This window comes from Taudactylus pleione, unplaced genomic scaffold (genome assembly GCF_031769625.1).
Source record: "Taudactylus pleione unplaced genomic scaffold, aTauple2 ptg000969l, whole genome shotgun sequence".
NCBI lineage: Eukaryota > Metazoa > Chordata > Amphibia > Anura > Myobatrachidae > Taudactylus > Taudactylus pleione.
In genome coordinates this window covers 1,959,079-1,984,671 of record NW_028285370.1, presented here as the reverse complement: position 1 = coordinate 1,984,671, position 25,593 = coordinate 1,959,079, and positions in this window count along the sequence as shown.

Here is a 25,593-nt window from a genome sequence, read left to right as displayed (position 1 = left end):
AACTACATTCCCTCACCTATCTTGCATGTACTTGTTCTGGTTTAATGTGTGATTTGTGTTTTGTATGAAGAACACACCATACATAACGTCTTGCCTTGCTTCCACAGCATGCATTTTCTGTGGTCGTGCAGAAAATGACGTGCCCAAGTATGGAGAGCTGCTGCATAACGCCAAGGAGAAGCTGACTGTCCACCACTACTGCCTGGTAAGTATGGAAAGTAATGATGGATGAGCATCAGTTATAGCAGCTGAAAGCAGCCTGTTACACAGTAAGGTGCACATTTATCACAATCTGCAATATTTATGCAAATGTGATAATCATTTTGTCCTATGGGCCTGATTCAGCTTGGAACGCAAGTCTGCGGACGCACACGCACCCTGCCGATGTTTGCGTTCTGCGCGTGCGTATGCATCACAGTGTGCCAACCGGCCGCTGCGATCGCGAGGGGCAGTGGTCGAAGGAACGCAGACATGCCAGTGCATTTGAATGCCATTACAGCGGCGTGCATAATTAAGCCCCTGCGACGGCACAAGCAGCTTGAGCTCTAGGTACTGACAGGAAGTTTAGCAATTTATATATATATACTGTTTATAATACATAAATTAGGCACTCCCACCCTACAACAGAGCCCAAACTTACCTGGACACTCGGCCATCTCCATGACTCTGGGAGCTCCCACAGCGCAGAGTGATGCGAGGTATCGCGTGTCACTGGTGGAATGCACCGGCAGCTGCCAGAGAAGAGTCTCGGTGGCATTTAATACATGGAGCCGGTTGCAAGCCAATTACAGCTCATGGAATGGCAGCCATCCAATCAGCAGCGGCCGCTGCTGATTGACTGGATGCTGTTCCACGAGCTGTGATTGGCTCGCGGAACTGCAGCCAATCAGCAGCGGTCGGCTGCCGTTCCGCGAGCTGCTGTGATTGGCTAGCGGCCGGCTCCTTGTATTAAATGCCACCAAGTCTCTTTACTACTTTGGCTGCCCCCGGTGCATTCCAGCAGTGATGTGCGGTACTGCACATCACTGAATTTCACAGCTCCGCTACCCGGGCCCCACTCTCTCTGGGCCCAGGACTGGGGTCCCCGCAGTCCCCCCCTGATGGCAGCCCTGACCACTTGCGGAAGTGGGCAGCTTACTGAAGTGGTGGGTGTGTGAGTATACTGCTGCGATCGCAATGCATTCATAGCATATTTTTGCAGCGGCCAGGTGCGTGCGATTACAGACTTGCGATCAGTCCTGAATCAGGCCCTATATTCACAAGGTGATAATGTAAATGTTTCCTCAAATGTCTCAATCTCCTCTACCCGGGAGGCCAATGCTGATAAGAGCCCAGTCACGGTAAGCCTTTGAAGCAGAGAGATGGCTTGTGAGTGTTTTGGCAGGGATGTAAAGAGATGGGCCCAGGGAGAGGGGTGTGTCCTAATTGTGGGAGGCATGGCTATGCCCCCTTAGGTTAAAAATACCCCTTTTTGTGAGCCCCTCAGTCTAGCATAAAGCCACGGGGTTGGGGGGGCGCGATAAGTGTGATAGCTCCCCCCCACATAAAGGCAACAAATTATTCTACCAAATGAAACCATACATTTTCTGTTAATTAAAATGGTGGAAAAATGTAAAAAAACATATTTTGTTTCATTTTTAACTTTAGGCATTAAATATTATTGGAGCCCTCCCCTAAGGATATGTAGTTATCTGCACAGTTTCATTAACATGCTAAGTGCATAAAACATGATAAAACTATATTGGAGCATATGTTAGAGATACAAGTCTTCCTAATTGTTATAGATAATGCAGCAGTGGTGACAGCCATAAGTACATCTCCCCTCTCTCCTATCCAGTTACTATCCAGCGGTGTGCTGCAGAGGGGCAGTGACAGGCAAGGCTTCTATGGCTTCCTGTACCCAGATGTGCGGAAGGCAGCCAGCCGGGCGGCAGAGCAGGTGAGGAGCCGATCATGCTGATACTTTCTCATGTCATGTGAAGTCACCGGAGAACTGAATGACACATATTGGGCCTAATTGGGAGTTTATTCTATTCCCTGATAATCCATAAAGAATAAAATAAACAGCTTTGTGATGCCGCAGTGAGAACGGCTCCGCCTGGAGCCGCGGTGCAGAATGACTGTGGAACTGACGTGACCAGAAAGGTCAAAAGCCACTCAGCCAATCAGAAGTGTTTTCCCAAGGTGGCCGACAGATTCTGGGGAGTCGTATTTATATAAAATGTTTTGGTGTATGGACCTAATTCAGAGGTGAATGCATTGCAGGTGTTGGCGCAGTTGGCCACTGTGCTTTTTTTACTGTTCATGTGTCCTGATGGTTTACCGACTGTGGTTATAGTGAGTATTTGGATGCAGAGCAGACAATGGGTGCTTGTGGAAAGAAACAGAGTGATGCCGCCTGTCTGCGGTAATGCAGATCTTTTTGCTTCCTCGAGCCAGTGTGCTGCTAAATGCACATGTGTGATCCAGCTTGCCGGTTCCTGCATGCACAGAGGACTGGAAGCTCAGACATATGCACTTGCACTTCACTAAAATAAAAAAAAGAAAGAAAAAAGATTAACGTGCCATAGGTCTCTCTGTAGGACGGCCGATCAGCCGCAGCAGCTATGATTGGAAGCCTTAGAGGAGCTATTTTCTATCTCTCCCACTAAGGTGGTTAGCAGAGGACCTGGTTATACTTGAGTGTTATATACAGTGACTGTTCTATTATTAGGAAGTAAAGGAGTCTAGAACAAAGGTTATTTATAGTGGGGGACCTATTTACACTCATTGTTCGTGTTTTTCTCAGTATTGTCATTTGTTAATCATGTTTTGCAGCCCTGCACAGTGTGCAAGAGGACGGGCGCCTCCATATGCTGCAGCGGGAAGGCCTGCACTGAGACCGTGCACTTCCCCTGTGGCCAGGAAAAGGAATTTATATTCCAGTACTTCAAGGAGTTTCCGTGAGTAATCCATTTGCTTCTAGGTATATAGAACCCGATTCAGACCCGCTTGCTAGATGCGTTCGCACGCAGCTGGCGTATGCAAATCCGGCAAGGCAGGCGATCGTACGGCAAGGCATTAGCACACCCACTATGTCTTGGCGTGCGATCGCGCTGTGTATGTATGTTCCGTTACAGTGGGGGTTTTTGTTTGAACTTCTCACTATTTATTCTGTAATATTTGTTTCCCTGCAGATCATTTTGCCCAAGGCATCGGCCAGTTCAGAAGGCTGCGGCACAGGACGGAGTAAGTGCATGTACCATCTGCCTGGAGGAGCTGACCCCTGCCCCTGCATATGATGTGATTAAGAGCCCCTGCTGCAAAAACACCTGATTCCACAGGACTTGTCTGTAGGTGAGCTATGGCTTTACTATTTACTCCTCACTATCGGAGTCACCGGGAGGAGGCCAACCAGGAGAGAGCCGAGGAATGACGGCCAATGGAGTGGAGGGTTTGAAGCTGATTCCGGTGTCCGCTCTCTGTATATGAAGGATTATGGCGAATGCGGCCTGACAGTAGGCTGGTCGGCTTGTCCTCGCTCGTCAGCTCTTGTGCAGGACGTTTGCTTTATGACTGTACATATATATATATTTGGTATTTCATCTGAACTTCTTTCATTACAGATGCATGCATTAAACGCAGGGAAGTATTTCTTGAAGTGCCCCATATGCCAGAACATGGAGAGTTTCCAGCAGGAGATGCTGCAAATGGGAATTTACATTCCCCACAGGTATATGTAACAATTGTCTTTATCTAGAACATAGAATCCAGCTCCATCACAGAGGCATTTTAAGACTGGAAGGGGCCCATGTGAGGATTTCTGTGAGCCCCCTCCCCCTGAAAAAAAAATGACACTGGCGCATGCACAGAACATCACCAACAATCTGGAATTTACCCATAATCCCCTGTGCATATGCAGTAATTTGGTGTTATATCATACATATGATGCAGCTGCCATGTTTCTGGGGATCACTTCTGGAACATGGTGCTGGCTGCATTTTTTGAAAGCTATCAACGGAATAATGACGTGAACGGCATCAATGGCAGTGTGCACTCCCCCACACCAATTACAGAGACGAAACTGGTGCCGACATTAACTGTGCATTTGTGTAGCTTAAACAAGGAAACGAAAGCTCGCATCCCGTTATTTTACCTTGTGTTTCGTACTTATGAAATGCTATAAGCAAAATGTGTCCTATTATAATTTACAGAGATTTATCAGTTCTTTAGTAAGCAAATTGCCAAATCCAGCCATAAGACTATGGGCACTTGGCTATGGGTCTATGGCCCTGATTCAGAGCCGGACACTCTGACAAAGCGCTCGCTCTGAATCAGGGCCGTCCTTCTGAATTTTTAGAGCGGCCTCCCGGCCGCTCGTATAGCTGTGGGTGACCACCCACAGCTATAGCGAGTGGCCAGGAAGATGGTCGCGATGCTCAAGACCATCGCGACCATCGGCCTTGCGACGAGACCCTTGTGGTAGGGTCTCATTGCCGCAAGCCCTGGAGTGCTTTTAGCTCTATTAGAGCCGAAAGCACTCCCACTGACATCACTTGTGATGTCAGTGGGGCCGGCCCCAGATGGTAGACGTTCCCATGGGAATGCCTCTGTCTGGCCAGTCACGCCCCCGGCATGCCCACCAAACGGGGCGTGCTGTCACTCACCATCAACAGCACGCCCCCTTTGTAGCGAGACCCATAGTGATGGCTTGCCGGACTGGACTGCTGGACTAGATGAAACAGACAGAAGAAAGCGTTGTAATGTTACATTGATTAATTACATCAGCGATATTACCTCACATTAACCTTTCAGAGATGTATCCTGGGAACTGGAGAACAACGCCTTTGGAGAACTACTGCAGGTCCACCAACAGTGCGACGCGGATCCCTGCCGCTGTGACCATGGAAGAACTCACAGCGAGAGCGGCAGGTAAAACTTTTCGCATTTTATTTTTTAAAGGCTGCCAGTGTGCTATGGCCCAGCAGCAGCCCCTGGGAAGGTTCCCCTGCTCATTCCGCATGATTAATGCGGCCTAGACTCTGATAAATAGGACCCTACGTTTATTAGCTAAGGATCTACTGGGTGTATGCGTAATATATGTGACGATGTATTTAATAAGAGGTTGATATCTTTCACATTTACTGTGTGCTTACTAAGAGGCCGACACCAAGAACCTGGCTACTATAATCGTTTTCTGTTATTATATATGTTATGGGATGGGTACAGGATGCGCCGGGATACTGAACGTATCCCATATCTTATATGTGTTGTGAATCTAATATGTATTCAATAAATTGTAATATTGGAATCTTTATCAGAGAGTTCCCGGTACCTTAGGTTTTCTTGACAGCGCTGCTCACTTTGTTATTGGTTTCACCCCACACTTACCTGCTCCTCCGTCTCTTTCTTCTTCCTCTGCCCTATAATTCTGTTCTTCTCTTTATCGTGCTTCTCTGTGCTGGTTGGGCGGCTCGGAGGCTTCTCTTCCCGGCTGCTCTTCTATTCGGCACCAGAGACACATTATGATATCCAATGCCCACAATATAAAAGAATGAGGGGAGCAGGGGGGCGTTATATCCATTGTGCCGGGTGGCGTATGAACCATTGTGCCAGGTGGCGTATCAACCATTGTGTGGGTGACGTATCAGCTGTTACAGTGTCGTAGCCACTGGCACTGTAACATAGCATTTCGCATACAGATACACCCGCTGTCACACACAGAATATAGGCATGCCGCATATCATTTTAATCAGCAGAAGTTGCTTGTGCGTCCTACTCCCATCACCGTTTGATTAAGATGCATTTGAAGGTAAAAAATTTGCTGAAATGTATACATTCTTATAAGCTGCCAAACTGTTTAATCCTCTCTAGAATACAATAAAACATTTAGTATCTTAGGGGCTATTTCTTCCTGTAGCGAAATGCTCCATCGCTGAGATTTATAGCTCCAGCTGTAGATTTATCCTCTGTGTCTCCTCTTTCAGTGAATGGTGTATAATTCGGTGTCACTGCTGTGGGTCAGCGGGAACCCACCTCGCCTGCTCAGCCCTGAGATCTGCTGAGAGCACATGGACCTGTGCAGAGTGTGCCTCCATTCTGGAGAAGCCGGAGGATGTTGCTGGTAAGTACTTTCCCCTGTCATTTGTCACCTATTACTAGGTAGTACAGTATCTAACATCATAACTTATATTTCACTTACGTGGTAGAATGAGACATTAGTGAAAACTATCATTAAGTTACCAATCTTGGGTTATTGCCACTGTAGTGTAATCGATGTGTGGCCCTTTTTATGTTACAGTAGCCTTAGCCAACCTGCGACTTGTAGGACACAGAGTACGTCCATCCACATAAACATATCGCTAACAATGTTGGATCTCTTTCTGATTGCAGAGTCATTGGCAGAGACATCTGTGGTAAAACCATCAATGAGCAGAGCAAATCCTCCGCCTGCAGTAACACCAGGAGAGACCTGCGCCCGGAAGAGGGGGCTTCCTTCGTTAACACCAGGAGAGACCTGCGCCCGGACGAGGGGGCATCCTTCGTTAACACCAGGAGAGACCTGCACCTGGGTGAGGGGTTACAAAATAATAACATCCAGGAGGACCAGAAAATCACCATTGTAGGGTGCTAAACCAAGAACCTGGGGTCCCAGGTGGAGACAAGATGCCTCATGATCTGCTCCCTACCTGTCGTACACATCCTGCAGGAACAGAGAACTGTGTGGATCCGTGCAGTGTCTCTCACTCTCGTCCCCATATTCACATCAGTGGAATTAGAGCAATTAAATATCTTTTGCTTTCCAAACCAAGTAAAGAGAAAATTCTTCTTTTATATCATATTTTAGCAGGGGATTACAAATCAGTAATATTGATATTAGGCATGCCTAAGGCTTCAATCCAAAGGCTCCATTCACATGGCTTCAGTGCATAACGGTGTGTTTCGTTCTGATCGAAGTGAATGGTTATACCACATAACCAACTGAGTGAGTACAAATGAACACACTTTATTTATAAGTAACAAACATACAAAGTATACAGTATACTTTTGTCTATGTGTTCAGATGACACCGGTGATTCATTATCTTCAACATAAGATGTAGTTCATGTTAATCTGGGGAGCCCTCGTTTCACAATGCCCAGGTCTTTCAATTTACATTGCAGACACTCTACTGCAGTCTCAGGTCCATGCACGAGCCAAAGAGCCTTTGTCTAGGTCTTGATTTATATACCATAGTCTGGGTGTTTGGCTTTCCAGATATTAAGCACATATTAGTTACATACTGGGTATCAAGCACTGATTGGTACAACATAGCATGGACCATTCTTATCTCTTGCACATGCTCAGTAAGCACTAAGATATACTCAGGACAAAGAAATACAGTTATGGCGTATCCTAGAATGTCTGGAGTTACACTATCTCAAAGCCCCTCTTTGTCTAAAGAATATGGACATCACTTTCATTAACCCATAATGCTTAGCATCTCTACACATCTTACAATGGTTATTCTATTGCAATGTGGCTAACTTTCTACAACTAACACCATATAAGGTCTTAAGGGCTTATTATATATTTCTGCTAATGACAGGTACAAGTATAGGCCCCCCAATATATGTCTTGTCTGACCCCAAAGGTGAATCTGACCAGTCTAGGCATAGACTAGAACTACATGAATACAAACTCTTTTCAAACCTCAATGGGGCCTAGCACAGTGGTGTATTACAACTTATATACCTATGTAGAAATTAATTATTTAACCCACTGGTTACACTTCAGTCCTGCTATTTATCCTGTACTTTTGTGCCTATCAATTACATATTCAAATGAGTTCTAATTAAAGACTGTTGCTTTTAATCAGACATTATAAATATAAGTGGTTGGCACGATTCCTGGCATCCTCCCATCAGTTATGGGTTGGTTGATGGATAACTGCAGTGTTCTGGAAATCAATTCATCAGTGAACGTTATTAAAGGGGGATGGTGTTAATCTGTGCTGCTGCCACCTTTATGTGGACTTACTCCAAGTTATCTGAGAGCGCAATCACTGGTGACAGATGGACCTTAATATCTCTAGCCCGCGATCTTCATATAGCAAGGTGGACAGTATATTTTAGCATAGTCCTCTATGATCTGCCATCTCAGGAAGCATCTGTGAGCCTATAGATTACACTCGGCACAAAATAAGAAACAACATGTTATATAACGCAACCTCTTTCCATTCTGACATCTTCGATAAGTTAGACACATATATATTCCTATAATCGTGCTTTTTCTATATGCAAGCTTTTATTAATTTTACACTTGTTACTTATTATTTCTAGTTCAGATATATTTAAAATATATATAATTATTGCTGATCAATATGTTATCACTTATAAACATTGCAAGGTTAATAGCTCAATTAACTTCACATTCCTATCTTTATTCTTAATATAAGGGAAGATTATAGTCCTTCTGTAACAGTGGAAAACTCTGCTATTTTCATTGGAGTATGACAGGGAGAGACATGCGGTGAGGTATTGATAGGTTATCCTCCCCTCTGACAATCAGAAACTGCCTGAAGCATAGGGGGGGCTGTGCCGCAAACAATAATACTGCACTGAAAAAAAACAGGGTCACGCCCTTCTCAGTGAGAGATGTGATAGCTCTGATGGACAACTCTGATGATCAGGTGACCTATCCAAAGGGTTCTGACAGCGCACTGCCACTGCCATAATGCTCCTGTGCCATCTATACCCAGCATCTACTTCACCTACCACTTGCTAATGAGAGTTGAGCTGCTATTTTCATTGGAGTATGACAGGGAGAGGTGAGGCAGCAACAAGGTCAGCCTCCCCTCTGACTATCAGAAACTGCCTGGAGCACAGGGCAGGCCATACCACAGGCAAAAATACTGCACTGAAAAAGGTGGGTGACAGCTCAGTTCTGCAGTAAACCGTTGGTGAGTCAGCAGAATTAGTAGAATCAAATGGAGACAGAACAAGCGCCTGATAGTGTAACGGAAAAGCTAATTTAACATCAGAATGGGCATAATTCCAAATGATATTGTATTGGTAATAACATGTATATTTCCCTCTTGTACAGTTGTATGTAACAATGCTTTGTATAGTGATATTCTAGAGTCTGTATACTCTAATCAGCATGAGGGCTGGTGTGTGGAAAGGTGACAAAACCCCTCTTGACTAGTCCCCTTTGAAGCTGGGCAAGCGAGGATGTAAGAAGGTCTGTCTTCCTAAAACAATCATTAAGAGCCCTGTGTTCTATTTGGGGACAGTGATCAAAAGAATGGATGGACCAGGGAGACATTCGGTCTCTGGAGGTGTGAATCTCCTCACCTAGTCACTGGGTATGTTTATTGACCCAGGCCTGTTCCCCAAACTTCAAATATAGCTGAGTGTGTAATTAAAAAACCCCTGCTCAGGTGGCCAGGAAACCCTGAGCTTCAGCTGGCTAAACAATCCACTCTGAGCTGAAAAGGGTAAAATCATCCCCACGGAGGGGGTGAGGGGGGTGCCTGGAAAAAGCAGGCCTAAATATGTGAGTCAACCCTGACCAATTGGTTCATCCTACATGAGGCTATCGAAGGATACAGATGATCCCGAGTTCATCACTGGGAAGGCCTCGTCCCAGAATCATTTAATCCGCCATTACCTGAATGGTTTGTTTCCCCATTTATTATTTTATTTTCTGGAAAGTGTGAGTAACTGTGATTTTTTTAAACATTATTATATTCTTTGTAAACTTTTGTACATAAGCTTTGAAGACATTCTTCAATTAAACATTAATTCTAGTTCTGGATCTTTGTTTTTATGACCCAAGTCCTCATATGACTCATGTTACCTATTTTTCTAAGTATTGATAAATGTGTGTGCAGGTAAGAGCATAAGCTTACTTTATGCTTTAACATTATATTCTTCTGCTGGTGGCAGTTACCAGGTTTAGTTAACCACACATGCTGAGGGTTACCTGTAAAAGTCACGGGCAGCAATTCTCAGATTGGTGTATCTGGAGGGTCGGCCCGCAGGACCGTGACAGATAATGTAATATTGTGGTTGAAAATCCTTTGATAATATACTTACCAAATGTCCACTTGTTCAAAAGCGTAACTGCAGGAGTTTAAATTTGCTGGTTCGGTACTCCTCCCAGAAGAGAATACTTCACTTATGAGAAGCTTCATATATCAATAAAAGATATCTCCATAGCATATATGTACGTTTCAAAAGTGAGAACAATACATACAGCATACAAGCTATATCATACAAAATAAAATAGCTTATCTGTGAATGAAGATGTGAGGGCATGGATGCCATCCAATAGGATATCTCTTTTTGAGAAGCAAAAGTTCAGAAGATAATGCAAACAAGGGGGTAGATCCCAAAAACAAAGATATATTCAGCTTGTCATCCCACTATTTATCACAATCTGAAGTATCAATACTCAGTAAAGGATTGATGTTTGCCCTCACACAGAAACACAATACATTTAAAATGTTTATCGATTTGAACACATTTGCCAGGAAACTAACACTTACAAGGCATTTTGCAAAGAAGGAAACAGCCATAATAACTAATTATAACAACGTCTCTAAATTAGGATACTCAGGCACTGGCCTCGTCACTCCGAGAAAACGGGGCTGATGTCCTAACGTGCGAACCATGGCAATTGTGCAGCAGCTTAGGGGGCACTTGATATGCACATGCATAGTTTGTAACATGGACGTGTGAAGATCTCGCTTCATAGGAGTTGTACATAAACCCAATGAATTGGGTCCATAGTATCCTATACAAGTTTGACAGAAATATAAAATTTTTCTAGCAGTTTCTTTTGTTTACATAAAAAAAGACATTTATAGGATGTTTGTCTCCAGCTGTTCAGTTCTACATCACATTGTTCAGTATGGTAATAAATGTAATTCATTAAAGTAAGATAATCTTGCTCTACTCAGTTCTTCCCAAAAAAAAATATACATCCTTGCTCTACTTATTTCTTAAAAAAGAGCACTGTAATATGTTCTGTCCTGGCCTTGCTATCGATCTCCCAGATAACAAGGTCAGTAATAGATGTATTAGCATGCTTCCTGCTGGACATTTGCACAGTGGTCTGTGTTTACCTACTAAAGCATGGCAGTAATATAAAAATGTATAGAATACATGTGTATTTGTTTTTAAATATAAGGTGCGGCTTTGTGGAATTGCATTATCCAGAAAAAGGAGATTTATGTTCTTACCTGTTAAATCCTTTTCTTTGACTCCGTAGGGGGTACAGGGATCACTCTAGCTATAGCCTGTAGAGAGTAGAGCCTGAGCACCAAATAGTTAACATTTATTTCCCAGCAGCCCTGGCTCCCTTTCCTTTGTACCCCGACCCCAGCCACCGGCAGCCAGTTAAGTTAGCAAGCCATGGCAAGGAGCGAGGAGAAGGAAGACAGGCAGACACTCTGAATCACACACATAGGCAAGGTGAACAGAACCGATACTCAGGCAAGAAGATCCACGTATCACTCCTGCTGTGGCCACACTGGAGCCATAAGGATCACTGTGCCTCCCTCCAGCGTTAACCTGCGAAAGACCTGCGGGATCTTTGAGATTGGAGGAAAGATGTATATTAGCAGAAACATCCATGGTACCTATAGAGTGTCCACCAGGAGAGCTGCGGGCTTTCTGGTGTGGGAACTGCATCACTGCAACTGATGATTGTGTTGAGATGCCATCATATCTATGTCTGGTAGGTCCCAATGGTGGACTAGTAGAGTCTTGATGTAGAGCCTACTCACCCAAGTGATAATCCTGGAGGTTTAGGGAGTCCGCATCCCAATTCTGGACTCCAGGGAGGAAGGCTGCTAACAGTGCAGATGGATACCACTCTGCTCAGCGGAGAATGCAGTTGACTCCATCATGGCTTTGCAACTGCGAGTGCCACCCTGGTAGTTTATATAGGTGACATCGGTTGACCGGATAACCCAGGAGGAGTGACTGTGCCTGGCAAAATGCACTGTGTACTGCATGGAGCTCCAGGACATTGATGGACAGTCTGCTTTCCTGAGTCGTCCATAGACCCTGGAAGGTCTGAAAACACATCATCATCCCCCACCCCCCCCGAAGACCTGCGTCGGAGTTGAGTAGGACCCAGTTTGGGATCTGAAGAAGATGGTCCCTGTCCATGTGTGGGACTGGTGGAGCCACCATAGGAGAGAGTGACAACTGTCCCAAGGGAGAATTAGTGTCTGCACCCTGAGGTGCAAAAGGGACTTGTTCCACCATGCTAGAATTTCCAACTGAAGAGGACAGGAGAGGAACTAGACTTACACCACTATGTTGAAGATGGAGACCAAAGAACCCAAGATCTGCATGCAGCTGTGGAGCCAAACCTGATGGTTGCTCAGGAATTCGCAAATCATGGACTGCAGGGCTAAAATGTTATCTGCAGGATGGAAGACCTGTCGAACCCTGGAATTGAGTAAAGAGCCTAAGTGTAGCATCTACTGAGAAGGTGTCAGAATGGATTTCCTCCAATTGACTATCCACCCGAGTGACTGCAGTTCTTCCACTATTTACAAAGTCTCACTGTCCCAAAAATGACAGAGAAATTACACTCCTCAGTTTTGAGTGGCAGCTCCAAAAGTCTCCAGAAAAGGACTATTGGTCCATAGGTCCAAATAGGTCCAAATAGAAAGACTGTTCAGCAATTGTGACACATCAGCGCTATCTAGTGTATAGAGTCCAAAAGACCTCCTGTGTTTTCTTCCAATTTTAAGTTTCTTTCATTTAAGGCTCCAGAATTGTTTTTTTCACATCCATAAAGGAAACATTAGTGCATTAGTTATGTACCAAAAAAATCTCTCTTTTTACATACATTAAATGCCACCTCTGTAGGGGTAAATTTAATATTCGTTTGTATTAGAATTTTTTGTGCCCCTCATACACAATATAAATTATACCAATGCAAAAAAACACAGCAAAGTAAACAAAGTGCCAGTGTTATGTCACACCCCCTACAAATATCTGAAAAACCACTATGCATGGTACGGTCAGATCCAGGGGAGTGGGAGCAATCAGTACGATTCCTTCCCCACACACCTTGCAGGCAGAGAGAGCCTCCAAAGCCCAGCACACAGCAGCTGGGCTGGGGAGAGAGGCTACTGCCGAAAACAGTTAAGCAGTGTTATAGTATACGAAGGCGGAATAAGCGTGAGTATAACTAAGAATACTATGTTTTTTGCTGTATGGCTGTTGATGACAGCCTTGTTGCTGGGCAGATTATAAGGCTGTCTGGTCAGCTGGTTGGGTGAGCCAATGATATGGCTTGAAGGAGTGGTCAGATGATCAGTATATATTGGGCTGTGTGAGCATGGACAGCCTCTTGGTTCCTGGATCTTTGCCCTTTTTATACATTCTTTCTTTCTTTGTATTAACAGTTTTATATGCCTTTCTTTGGTCTCCGTGTCCCTGCTTTCTCACTTGTGCTATCTTTCAGCCAGCTATACAGTGTCCACTCCGGCTGTCCCATCCCACCCATCTACACCTCCTTGTCTTAGTTCCCCACCTGCTTCTCTTCTTTCATGTCCCCCCCCCTCTCCTGCCCAGGTTTTCCCTGGCGCCTGCCTGCGCAAGCCCTAGCAGCTCACTCGCTGACACCCTGCATTTGTGCCAGTGGGAGCGCCCGCTTCCGCATCTCCCCCTGACTCTGCATTTGTTACCCCCCCCCGGAGGTTAGCGCCATTGCGCATCTCTCAGATCCCTCACTTGCCCTCTGTCTGCCGCCGGCCCGGGCCCTGCCCGCGCGGCGAGCTCGGCGGACATTTTCTCTCCCGGCGGCCATTTTGTCGGCGCTCCTCCAGCATTATCCCGGCGGCCAGTACAGCGGTCCCCTCCCCCTCCTCCATCGCCCAGTGCGCTCCTCCGCCCTGCCCTCCAGACTCCCTGTCACATACCTCTCCGGCGGGCGTGAGCTCCCCCCGCTGCGTCCCCCTCAGGCCTCCGCCGCTATTCTTTCTCCTCTACGCCCCGCCCACTCGGCGGCTCCCTCGCTGTCCGGGTCCCCTGCACTTGGCGGGCCTTTCTTTCTTCCCCAGTTCACCAGCGGCCCTGCTTTAACTACATGCCCAGCGGCCATTTTACATGGCGGCCGTTTTGGGTCCCACATTTGTAGGGGGACCCAGCCCCAGCGTGTAATCCCAGGCTGTTTCCCCAGCTGCGCTGTCACACCTGCCGCCCACCCTAGCCACCGCCCCAGTTTTTCCCCCCCCATCTCCTGCTCCCTGTCTTTTTTATGTCATCCTCACTGCCTCTCACCCCTTTTTCTCTTCCACCAGCCCCCCCGTTCCCCCCATCCTAGGTTTATGTGTTTTTGTTTCTGCCCCCCCCATATTTTTCTTCTGTTGTATCGCTCCCCCCCATTCTTTTGGCTAACCTTCCTTCCACCTTTATCCCTGCCTTATTTGTTTACCCCATTGGCACACTGCCCCTTATTTCGGGTCTGCCGCCCGGCATTTTCGCACCCCATCTTCCTATTTCGTTTCAGCATACTTCCACCCCGGTTGGTCCCCTGTACCCCCTCTGCTTGCAACCCCTGCTCCTGCACCTAATGTTTCCCCCCCCCCTGTGCCTGCACCCTTTTCTTCTGCTCACCTTTCTCCTTTAGTTACAGGTCTGCCGGACTCAGATGTGGTCACTCAAGTCAATGCAGTAGTTTGTACGGCTGCTGTTACAGTGCGCGTCGAGATGGCCCGGGATTACGGAAGAGTGTTGGGAGAAGACTCTAGTGATCCGGTGCGTTTGGAGACGGTTATGGTGGTCGAGCTGGTGGCTCCGCCGCGTTAAAACATCAAAGATGGCGCCTCGCAGAAGCATGGTAGAGGAGGTTCTGGGTCCACCTGGTGCTGGCGAGTATGATTGTGTCACAAATTTTGTTATGACTCCAGTTTTTGTTTTACATCTAACGTTTGCCTGGCGCGCTCGCGTTAGATTGACAGGAGTGTTGCGCAGAGGTTAGAAAGGGGGTTAGGCGGTAATTACAGGGAGGCTTATGACGCAGTTATGGGGGTTAGGAAACAAGGGTACTGTTCATTGTGTGAATTCAGCTTTTGCTGTGCTTTTTGCGTTTCAGCAAATAAGGATCTGCAGAAGTAAATTTGCTGATTTTTCTTGTGCAATTTTGGGATGTCATAGTGTGGAATCAGGCGACTTAGGCGAGTGTCGCAATTTTTGTGAATATAATAAATTGGGTTGGGGGTGGAGTTACATTCTCATCTGTGCCATGGGCTATTTGTCGAACAGAGTGCGGATCACAGGTGGATTTATTATACATTTGTGTTGTAGTAACATGTTTGTCTAGTCCAGGAATTTGGCATGGGGCGATTTCGATGCCCAATGTGGGCGGAACCATGGCGGTAGGGTGGTTATGCCTTTTGGGTACAAAGGGTGTTTCAATTTGTTTATAGGTCACGGAGCAGCGTCGACCCTCCTTGGTCACGGGGCTGCCTCCGCATTACCTCTTCGAAACAGGGGTAATCCTGGTTTATTAAGGTATATGTTTCGCCAGTTATGGTCCCCGATGCGTTGTAGGTTGGGCTGTCGTTTGCCCTCATGCCGCACTTGCGGGGGTAGCTCCTGTCCAAGGATAGCCTACGTGTATAGGTGGTTTTATCTCCCGTCTCAGGGGTTAGCTCTAAGGGAGCTAGTCGGGCTCAGGCGCCTTTTTGTTTGGCTGTTTTTCTCTGTGCAGCGCAGGTGGTGTGGTGGTTAGCGTTCCTCCCTCCCAGCGAAGAGGTTATGGGTTCGGTTTCCACCTTGGCCTGATATCTCCCTCTGTTTGTGTTCCTACATGTATTCTGTTTCAATGCGTGGGGTTTTAGTGGTGTTCAGGTGAATTAGCAAAATAATGTTTGCCTTCAGGCGGTGCGGTTTCCGGCACCTATATCGAGAAAGCCATTTTTCTTACTTTCGCATGTTCAGGCCGGCACTGACCAGGTCGGTGTAGCACATCGTCTGTATGGATTTCTCTTCATGGGGGCGGGAAGGAGTGACGTCTGTTTGGACCTCCTCTTTTGGCACAGTCACCTTTTTTCCGTGTTTTGGGTGTTCCAGTTGCGCGTGATATGTTGATAGGTTTTTGTGTCCAGTTGGTAGGTTGGAGAAGAAGATAGTCACGATAGCAGGTTATGGTTGTTTGGTAGATTTTGTAGCGTAGTGGGAAATGTACCACATATCACACTAGGCATTTAAGGTTTTGAGCCTCAGTGGAAACATATAAAAAAAAAAAAAAAAAAAGAATGATGTACGGGGTTGGTAAGTTGTTTGTTAAAATGCGGCTGATTTATAGGTTTACACAGTTTGAGCAAGCATTTCGTTGTTAGGCATGGTTTCTTGTTCAATTTAACGGTGAACTAATTTGTACTTCAGCGGCAGTTGTTGCTGCAATTTGTTTACCAATGCGGCTGGCTGGCCAGGTGTTTTGGGCTTTCAATTGTAGGGAAATTTTTCAGCGTGGTTTATTACGATACAGGTTTTTTCGAGTAATTGTTGCTGTTGGAGCCGTTCCCAATTTTCATGGCCATATAAGGCTGGTCAGTGCGCTGAGGATTAATTATTTTCTAATCTACGGAATTGGGTGCAGCTCATGCCATCTACAACCGAAACTCGTTCCTTTTGCATTTGTTTTGTCATTTAATTTTGTGCGTTTAGGTTCAGAATATTATATTTCTACATACAAATTGCGCTTCGGTCTCTCGTCCCAATGATACCTAGGAGGTATTCGTCTAACTGGCAATTTTGGTGAGTTTATGGGCTCAGCCATCTACATTTTTTCAATATTTGCTTTACTTCTTTGTTTGGAGCCATTCATAGTGGAGCGGCTTCAAAGTCTCTGCGGTGGCGGCGCCAGCGGGGATCTCATCTATTGTAAGCGTAAATGTATTCATGTACATACCCAGTCAGTTATTACATGTTGGGTGAATGGTTTCCCCGTTCACGTCGTCTCCCGGCAGCTTTTTGATGTGCATTTTTGATGCGTTGCTTGTGGTTAGGGGCAGGTGGCTTCTGACGGGTGGTAGGCCTCGTTTTTACATTTGAACTTTCCAGCTGCAATTTTGGAATGTTTAGTTTCTTCAGGGATTTTGGTAAAGATATTGTTTTTCAGGGATTGGTGGTGCTTTGCAAGTTTTCATTGGGCAGTTCAGACCATAAAGGTGGGGGTGGATAGTTTCCGTTTCTCAACATCCAGAGGTTTATTTGCCCGGTACGCCTTGCGGTGCATTACAGATGTGGCGCCCTGCTAGTGAACACAAGGAGAGTTTACAAGGAGGGCGTGAGGCCTCGTTTTTACATTTGAACTTTCCAGCTGCAATTTTGGAGTGTTTAGTTTCATTAGGGATTTGATTTTAAAATATTGTTTTTCAGGAGATTAGTGGTGCTTTGCAAGTTTTTCTTGGGCAGTTCAGACCATAAAGGTGGGGGTGGATAGTTTCCGTTTCTCAACATACAGAGGTTTATTTGCCCGGTACACCTTGCGGTGCATTACAGATGCGGTGCCCTGCTAGTGAACACAAGGAGAGTTTACATGCCAATCTTACCCTGCATTCTACAGTTCACCTAGAGCACGAGGGTGGTTTACAAGCCACTCTTATCCTACATACTACATGTTAGTTTTCTGCGGTTTTTGGCCTAAGTTTTTATTGGGGCAGTTTCTATGCTTCAGTTTCTAGTACTCATTTTCTTCGGATCGGCGCAGCGATTGCGGGGGGCAGTTTCCTGCAGAGTTTAGGGCGTACAAATGGCTTCCTATGAGACAAGTATTCAGTTGTGAATAGAACTAGTTGCGCACCTGGCGACAACCTGAAACGTTGTTTACCAACCAATCGTTGAACGAATAGCATTCAACAATTGGGGGGTGGTGAAGGGATTTTTTAATTTTTCCTCCCGGAAGCCTTGATCCGGCCCAATTTGGTTCACGGGTAGGTTTTTTAGTTTTTCCCCTTCACTCGGGTTACTTGTTTCCCCTCTTATGCATCCCTGCTATTTAGTTGCTATGTGTTTTTTAAAGTTGTGTTGGGATGGTTTGGGTTTGTTGCGATACTCATGGTACGGGTCTTTGTGGCCCACTGGAATTGCAGCATTGACAATTTGGGTTGTTATGATGTGCGCGGTTTTGGTGTTGAGTTTCCTGCTTGGGTTTCTTGTGTCCTCAGTGACTAAATAGGATGTGTCTGACTAGGAGGTGTTGCCTGTCAGGAGCAACAAGGTGCGTCAGCAGAAAGGTGCGAGGTGATCGTTCGTAGTGAGAGATTTTGTGGGCTTCAAGCCAAATTGGAGGATGTGTGATCTGTATGGTGCATAGTTTGACTTGGAGAGTGGTGTATAAGCATGATGCGTTAGACAGGACGAAGAAGAAGGTGATTGTGTCAGAAGACTGTCATTAGGAGTCACTGGGTGGCTTGGTTGTGAGTCATAGCTTTTAGTTGGAGATTTAACTCGGTATTTTTCAATCCTGATTGAGGGCATCTTGATGACTTGGATTCAGTTTCCTTATTTAGGAATTCTTGTTTTGGGCTAGGTCGTGTTGGGTGGCGGGCCAGTGTCCTTTGGAGTCTGGCTTTGGCGGGAGTACGCTGCAGCTCAGTGGCTTTATGTGGCGTAAGATACGTTGTGGGGGCACATGCCCTCGATGAACCTGGCGAATTTATCCTGCTCCGCACGGGGGGACCCGGGCACTTTTTGGTACGGAAGCGCCTCGGATTGGCCCAGGAGGGAAGTGGGACCCTCGCAGCGTTAGTGCGTCTAGAGGGGGGACGTGTCAGTCATTCCCCGAGTATTTGAGCAAAGAAAAAGCTAGAACTGAGTCTGCAGCGTCTCTTTGCCAACCTGGTTAGGTTAATTCATTATAAATAAAAGCTGTGACCTTTTTTAGCCAAGCTCTTGTTGTCTGTGTCGTTATTTATTAGTTTAAGTTAAGTAAGCTATACAAGGTTGTTAAGGGTTAGAAGCAATAAACCAATGTATTTCTTATGGGGGGAACCAGACCTCCAATAAGCCCAGGCCTGGGTAATTAATAACCCCCTCTCTCTGCGCCCCTGGAAACATTCTCTTCTGACTAAACAGCTGCTGTAATGTCTATACACAGATTGCAGGTCTACATAGTGCAGCAGAATATTTTAGTCAGAAAGGGAAAACAGGAAAATGTGTCTCCCTTTCTACGTTGGAGCTATTTCTGCACATTTGCTCCAATTTATTTGGTTTAAAGTAGGGGTGTGCACCGGCACACAGCACTACACAGCACTACAGCTAGCCAGCCAGCCCCTATGGACAGGACAACAGCCAGCCCCTATGTAGACAACAGTAGCCAGCCAGCCCCTATGTATATGGACAACAGTAGCCAGCCAGCCAGCATCAGCAACAGCTCCCAGCTTCCTCCTCTTCACAGTAGCCAGCCAGCCCAGTATTGTAATGTATATATAAGTACTACTAAGTTTATTTTTTATTATCACAACAGTACAGTAGCCAACAGCTCCCTCCCTCTGCCAGCCCCTATGGACAGGACAACAGCCAGCCCCTATATGGACAAAAGTAGCCACCCAGCCCCTATGTATGGACAACAGTAGCCAGCCAGTGTCAGCAACAGCTCCCAGCTCCCCCCCTCCACAGTAGCCAACAGTTCCCAACTCCCTCCCTCTGTACGCACGCTCCACAGCCGGAATGAAACATGGCAACGATCGTGGGACCTTTATAGAATCAAACCTGCGAGAATCCGACAGCGGGATAATGATGTTTTGACTTGATTTCAGTTCCGAGCCAGGCGGGAAAACCAGAGCCTGACTCGGTTCCCAGCTCAGATCAGGGGGGGGCTAGAGGTGGTTCGGATTTCAGAAATCCGAACCCAGTCATCCCTAGTATACACTAGTCAACCCACCCAGGTTTCGTACCGGAGCAATTTTGAATTTACATTTTTTAACCGAGGTCTTATAAGATTGCCTTGTAAGATGACATTAGTAATTTTTCCTTTATGACGTCAACACAAAAAGATTTCGTTTTGATGTGATACGCAAAAGAGCCACGTAAAGTTGTCCCTTAGAAAAACAGTCTCCACTAAGGTCAGCTCCAGCCACGTTACGTGTCTGTCCCTGAGCTTTATTTATTGTCATACCAAAGCAGACTCTTACCGGGAATTGGACTCGTTTGACATTAAAGAATCGTTTTTTACATAAATTAAACAGGAACGGTAAAAATAAAAAGGGAGAACTTAATTTTTGTATCAGTAAATATAAATTTTTCTGGAGAAACCGGATAATACATATCAGTCTCCACATGGTATAAAATAAAGTCCATCATTGTGCTATACTGTATCTTTAATGATTTAGGCAGTGTAAGCCAAGAAAACGCACGGACGTAAGTATTTTCATTGACTTTCTTCACTAAAATCGTCACTGCCCGGCTCCCTTCTGTCACACATTAATATTTCCTACACCTAAACCTTCCTCTGCAAATGCTCCATAGAATGGTGCAAATTGCATCAAATTCCATTAAGTGGTTCTCGAGATTAGCCTGAACTAACAGAAAGACTTTATTTTATATATATATATGATAATAAATCAGACTTATGATGCTTGTTCAATAAATTAGAGTATATCGTAGATATTAAGTGACTAGAACTAGCAGACTGCAATAAGGTTTTAATGGGAAACTCCTGTATCGACAGAGGAACTTTAGAGAACTGAGCATTAACAGCATGTCTAAGCTGAAGATACCTATAGAAGAAGTGGTTGGGGACGTCAAACTCTAGCCGCAGTTGATGGAAGGTCTTTAGAGTGTCTGCCTGAATTATCTGACCAATAGACACTACACCCCACTGACCCCAGGCTTCTCTGACCTGAAGAGCTTAGAGCTCCCTAAAGCAATTAGCATGAGCAAAAGGTGGATCTGGATCAATGCCCTCCGCTTGTAATAGAAGTGAGACAAGTCTCCAAATCGTGAGGGCCTGCCTAATTACGGGCATCCTAAATATAGGTATATTATCACTCAATATTAGTCGTAATGGTGACAAGCCTGTCTTAGAATGAGCCATGACCTGGGCATGCAAGGAATTATCAGTTTGATCATTAATCCATTCCCATATATGCGTTAATTGTGCAGCAAAATAATAAAACTAAAACAGGGGTAATGTCAAGCCTCCAACATCACGAGGTCTAGTTAAAGTATACAATTTGATCCTGACCCTTTTGTTGGCCCAGATCAGTGAAGATAAGAGGCCATCAATCTGTTAACAAATTTCTGTGGGATATAGACCGGAGAATGATAGAAAGTATACAGGAGTTTAGGTTGGAGAACCATTTTAACAAGATTTACTCTTCCCGTTACCGTTAGTGGCAGTTTACTCCAAATTGGGACACGGGACTTAAGATATTCAATTTGCGGCACCATATTCAGTGGCAGATAATGTTGAGGGATATTGGAGATCCATATTCCTAAATATTTAAATGAGTTCACCCATTTTAGAGGAAGATTAATAATAGGAATAGTGGGACAAGTCCCCCTGCAGGGTAAAATACATGATTTATCCCAGTTAATCAATAAACCGGAGTATTTCCCAAATAAATCAATAACCTCAAGAGCCTTAGGCATAGAAGTAACATATTGCGTGATAAATAATAGTATGTTATCCACATACAGCACAATCTTATCTACCCTTGATCCTAGCTGAAACCAATGAATGTTAGAATGAGCTCTAATCATGCAAGCTACGGGCTCAATGGCCATAGCAAAGAGAATGGGTGACAGGGGACATCTCTGCCTCGTTTCCCTATGGTGTGAAAATTATGTGGAAATAAATCCATTCACTGACTCTCTCGCCACAGGGTCCGTATATAACAGCTTTACCCACTTAATATATCCCGGGCCACTACCAAATCGTTCCATGGTCTCCCAAAGAAATATCCACTCGATTGAATTGAACGCCTTAGCGGCATCTAATGACACAATAATAAAGATTTGTGGATCCCCACGTTGTATCTGTAAGTGTGTGAATAAACGCCGTAGATTTACTGCCATGGATTTACCGGGCATAAAGCCTGTCTAATCAGGATGAATCAGTTGGGTTATGACCCGGTTAATCCTGGAGGCCAATATTTTAGCCAGGACTTTTACATCTGTAGGGAGAAGTGATATAGGTCTATATGAGTCAGTCCTAGTGGTATCTTTGCCTGATTTAGGTAAGACAATTATCAGTGCCTCAGACATAGAATTTGGCAGCGTATTGTTTATGTAAATTTGATTAAAGAGCTCTAGTAATTGAGGAGCAAATATGTTTTTTGTAAACCTCAAGGGGGATCCCATCTAAGCCAGGGGCTTTACCATTTGGAAATGAGTTTAGGGCCACCTCTATTTCCTCCAGTGACAGTGGAGAGTCAAGCGAGTCCCTTGCCTCCGAGGAGAGTGTCGGGAGTGATACAGTAGACAAAAATTCACACACCTCCGGTTGGGTATAAACCAACCTAGATTAGTATAGGTCATGGTAATATTTAACGAATTAGCCCACAATATCTGGGTTATGCACATATACAACGCTGCCTGACCCAACTAATTTTACCACTGTATTGGATGACTTTTGTTCGATGCGAGCCAAGTTAGCTAGATAAGAACCAGGTCTATCACCTGATGCATATTGCAAATATGAGTTAAACAGAATCTTGTATTATGCCTTGTCCATCAGAAATCCTTCCATAATTTTTGGGCATCCCACCATGCTTTTTTATTTAAATCTGACTCATTAGCGAAATATAGGCTAACTCAAAAGACTTACAAGAAGCCTCCAGATCCATTTCAGCTTTTCTATATGAAGATTTCAACCCAGCCACCCTACGAATTAAAGAACCTCTTAAAAATGACTTAAAGGCATCTCATATAAGTGCAACAGAAGCAGTACCACTGTTCAATTCAAAAAATTCTTTCCACTCCACTTCCAACTCTGCTCCTGAACCCATGCGTGATAACCAGAACTGGTTGAATTTCCAAAAGTATTGACCCCTCTCCCTCTAAATCTACACTAATTGATATTGGGGAGTGGTCAGAGATTCCCCTAGTCTCATATGTTATCTTGTGTATTCTAGGTATTAAATCCGGTATAGCTAAGGCCATATCTATCCTGGAAAAAGAGGAATGTGTGTAAGAGAAAAAGGAATATTGTCTCACAGAGGGATACCTCAACCTCCAGGCATCAACCAGGCCCATTACCCTAATCATACTCGAAAATCCAGTTTCCCTACCCTGTGTTACTGATGCAGTCATTCTATGTCTATCTAGTATAGGGTCTAATATGTTATTAAAATCCCCCATGCATAGAGTGCGTGTACCCGGAAAAAGGGCCAAAAATTCAGCGACCTTCTTAAGAACATTGTGGGAGTACGGTGGTGGAATATAGACTGCCAATAGTAATAAGGACACAGAATTAATTTTACATTTTAAGAATACATATCTACCCCAAGCATCACACGGCACCCTTTCCAATGAGAACTGGACAGATTTACGCACTAAAATAGATACACCCCTTGATGCTGAGATATGTGAAGAGTGATATGTCCATCCTATCCATGGCTTCCTCAGCGACAATAATTTCCCACCAGTCAAGTGAGCCTCCATTAGACAAATTATATCTGAAGTAGGGATGTGCAGGCTCAGATAGGTTCGAGTTTGCACGTTGAGTTCGGATTTTTCCCTCCAAAAAAACGGAACTCAGAAAGAGGCAAAACGTCATCTTATATGGACGAACATCATCATTCCTGGACTTTTTTCTTTAGATATGTAACATTAGCAACAACACGCCCCTATTTGTATATACTGATGCATCTACACAAGAACAATACAGATCTAGCAGAAAATGAAACGCCATAATGGAAATACATTATACAGTATTCTTGCAACTACATATGATTGATATATCTCAAGCAAAAAGAAGAAAAAAAAACAAAACAGGATATCAATCATTAACCAGTGGTTCCCTTGCTGGTCTGCGGCAGTCCAGCCACAGTGCCGCTTCCCTCGGAGTCGTGAAGAATTCGGTCTCCCCATCAGCAATAACACGAAGCTTGGATGGGTGTAACATGGCGTATGAAATATTTAGATCACGCAGACGTCTTTTAATCGGGAGAAATTGAGCCCTATCTTTTTGTTTTTCCATTGCGAAATACGGAAATACGGAGACACCAGTCCCGTTCCATTGTAATGGACCGTTCGTACAGGCCAGTCTGAGGATAGAGGGCCTGATTCACAACCGGGTCGATGCCGGCTCCATCGTGCGCATGCGCGAAACCCCGGATAGTGATGGGCGCTCCGTCGCTCCGGGTTTCATACCAAAGGGGGCGTGCTGTCGATGATGAGTGACAGCACGCCCCATTTGGTGGGCGAGCCGGGGGCATGGCTGCCCAGATGGAGGTGTTCCCATGGGAATGCCTACCATCTGGGGCCGGCCCCACTGACATCACAAGGGTCTCATTGCAAGCCCGATGGTCGCGATGGTCTTGACCAACGCGACCATCTTCCTGGCCGCTCTAAAAAACAAGAAGGCCGGCCCTGATTCAGAGCGAGCGCTCTGTCAGAGCGTCCGGCTCTGGATCAGGCCCAGAGTCCCGATCACGGAAATGTAAGAACTTCACTATGAGTGTACGTGGTGGCGCCCCAGGTGGTAGGGGTCTAGAAGGCACCCGATGAGCTCTCTCAATTGTAAAATAAGATGAGAAAGAGGTAGAATCGAACGTGTCGCACAACGATTTTTCCAGGAATTTTTCAGGATTGGTTCCCTCCTCCTTCTCTGGGAACCCCACGAATTGAACATTATTGCGCCTTAGGCGTCCCTCCATGTCAGACATTTTCCTCATATGGAGATAATCTGGGAATCCATAGAGTTAACACGGACACTTAAAGGAGTTATCTTATCCTCCAAAGTGGAAGTCCGCATCTTCACCTCACCAACTATCTCACGCACACACTGTAGGTCATGGTGTATGATTGAAAGATCGGACTGTACTTTCCCAATCTTCTCTGACAACCTAGTCTCACAAGTTGTCACTGCCTCAAGGACACATTGAAGCGCAGTGTCAGAGGACTGAGCCAAGGTTAGTGACTCCACAGGGGATGTAGGAGGGGAATCGCCCCCTGTGCCACAGAAGTGGACTGGGCCGGAGGTATTCTGCAGAACTTCTCCAGTTTAGCTGTCGCAGCTGAATTCTTCCCCATCATGAGGGTGAAATGGGAGGTTCTGTCTCGTTATCGCTGACTATAGCAGAATATATAATTATATAGGAATAAATTAGGGGTGAGCGGGTTCGGATTTCTGAAATCCGAACCCCCCCGAGCCCCCCCGATCCGAGTCCAATCTGAGTCAGGCTCGACTTTTCCCGCCTGACTCGGATCTGAAATCTAGGCAAAACGACATCATCCCGCCTTCCGAGTCTCGCGGGTTTTGGATCCTATATAAGGTACCCGCGTCAGCGCCATTTTCTCACTCGGCTGTGGACAGTGAAGAGGGAGGGTGGGAGTTAGGGCTGGCTGGGCTGTGTAGTGTAGTGTAGTGAAGTGTAGTGCTGCTGTTGTCCACTACTTCAAAGTCCATAGGGGCTGGCTGTGTTGTGCT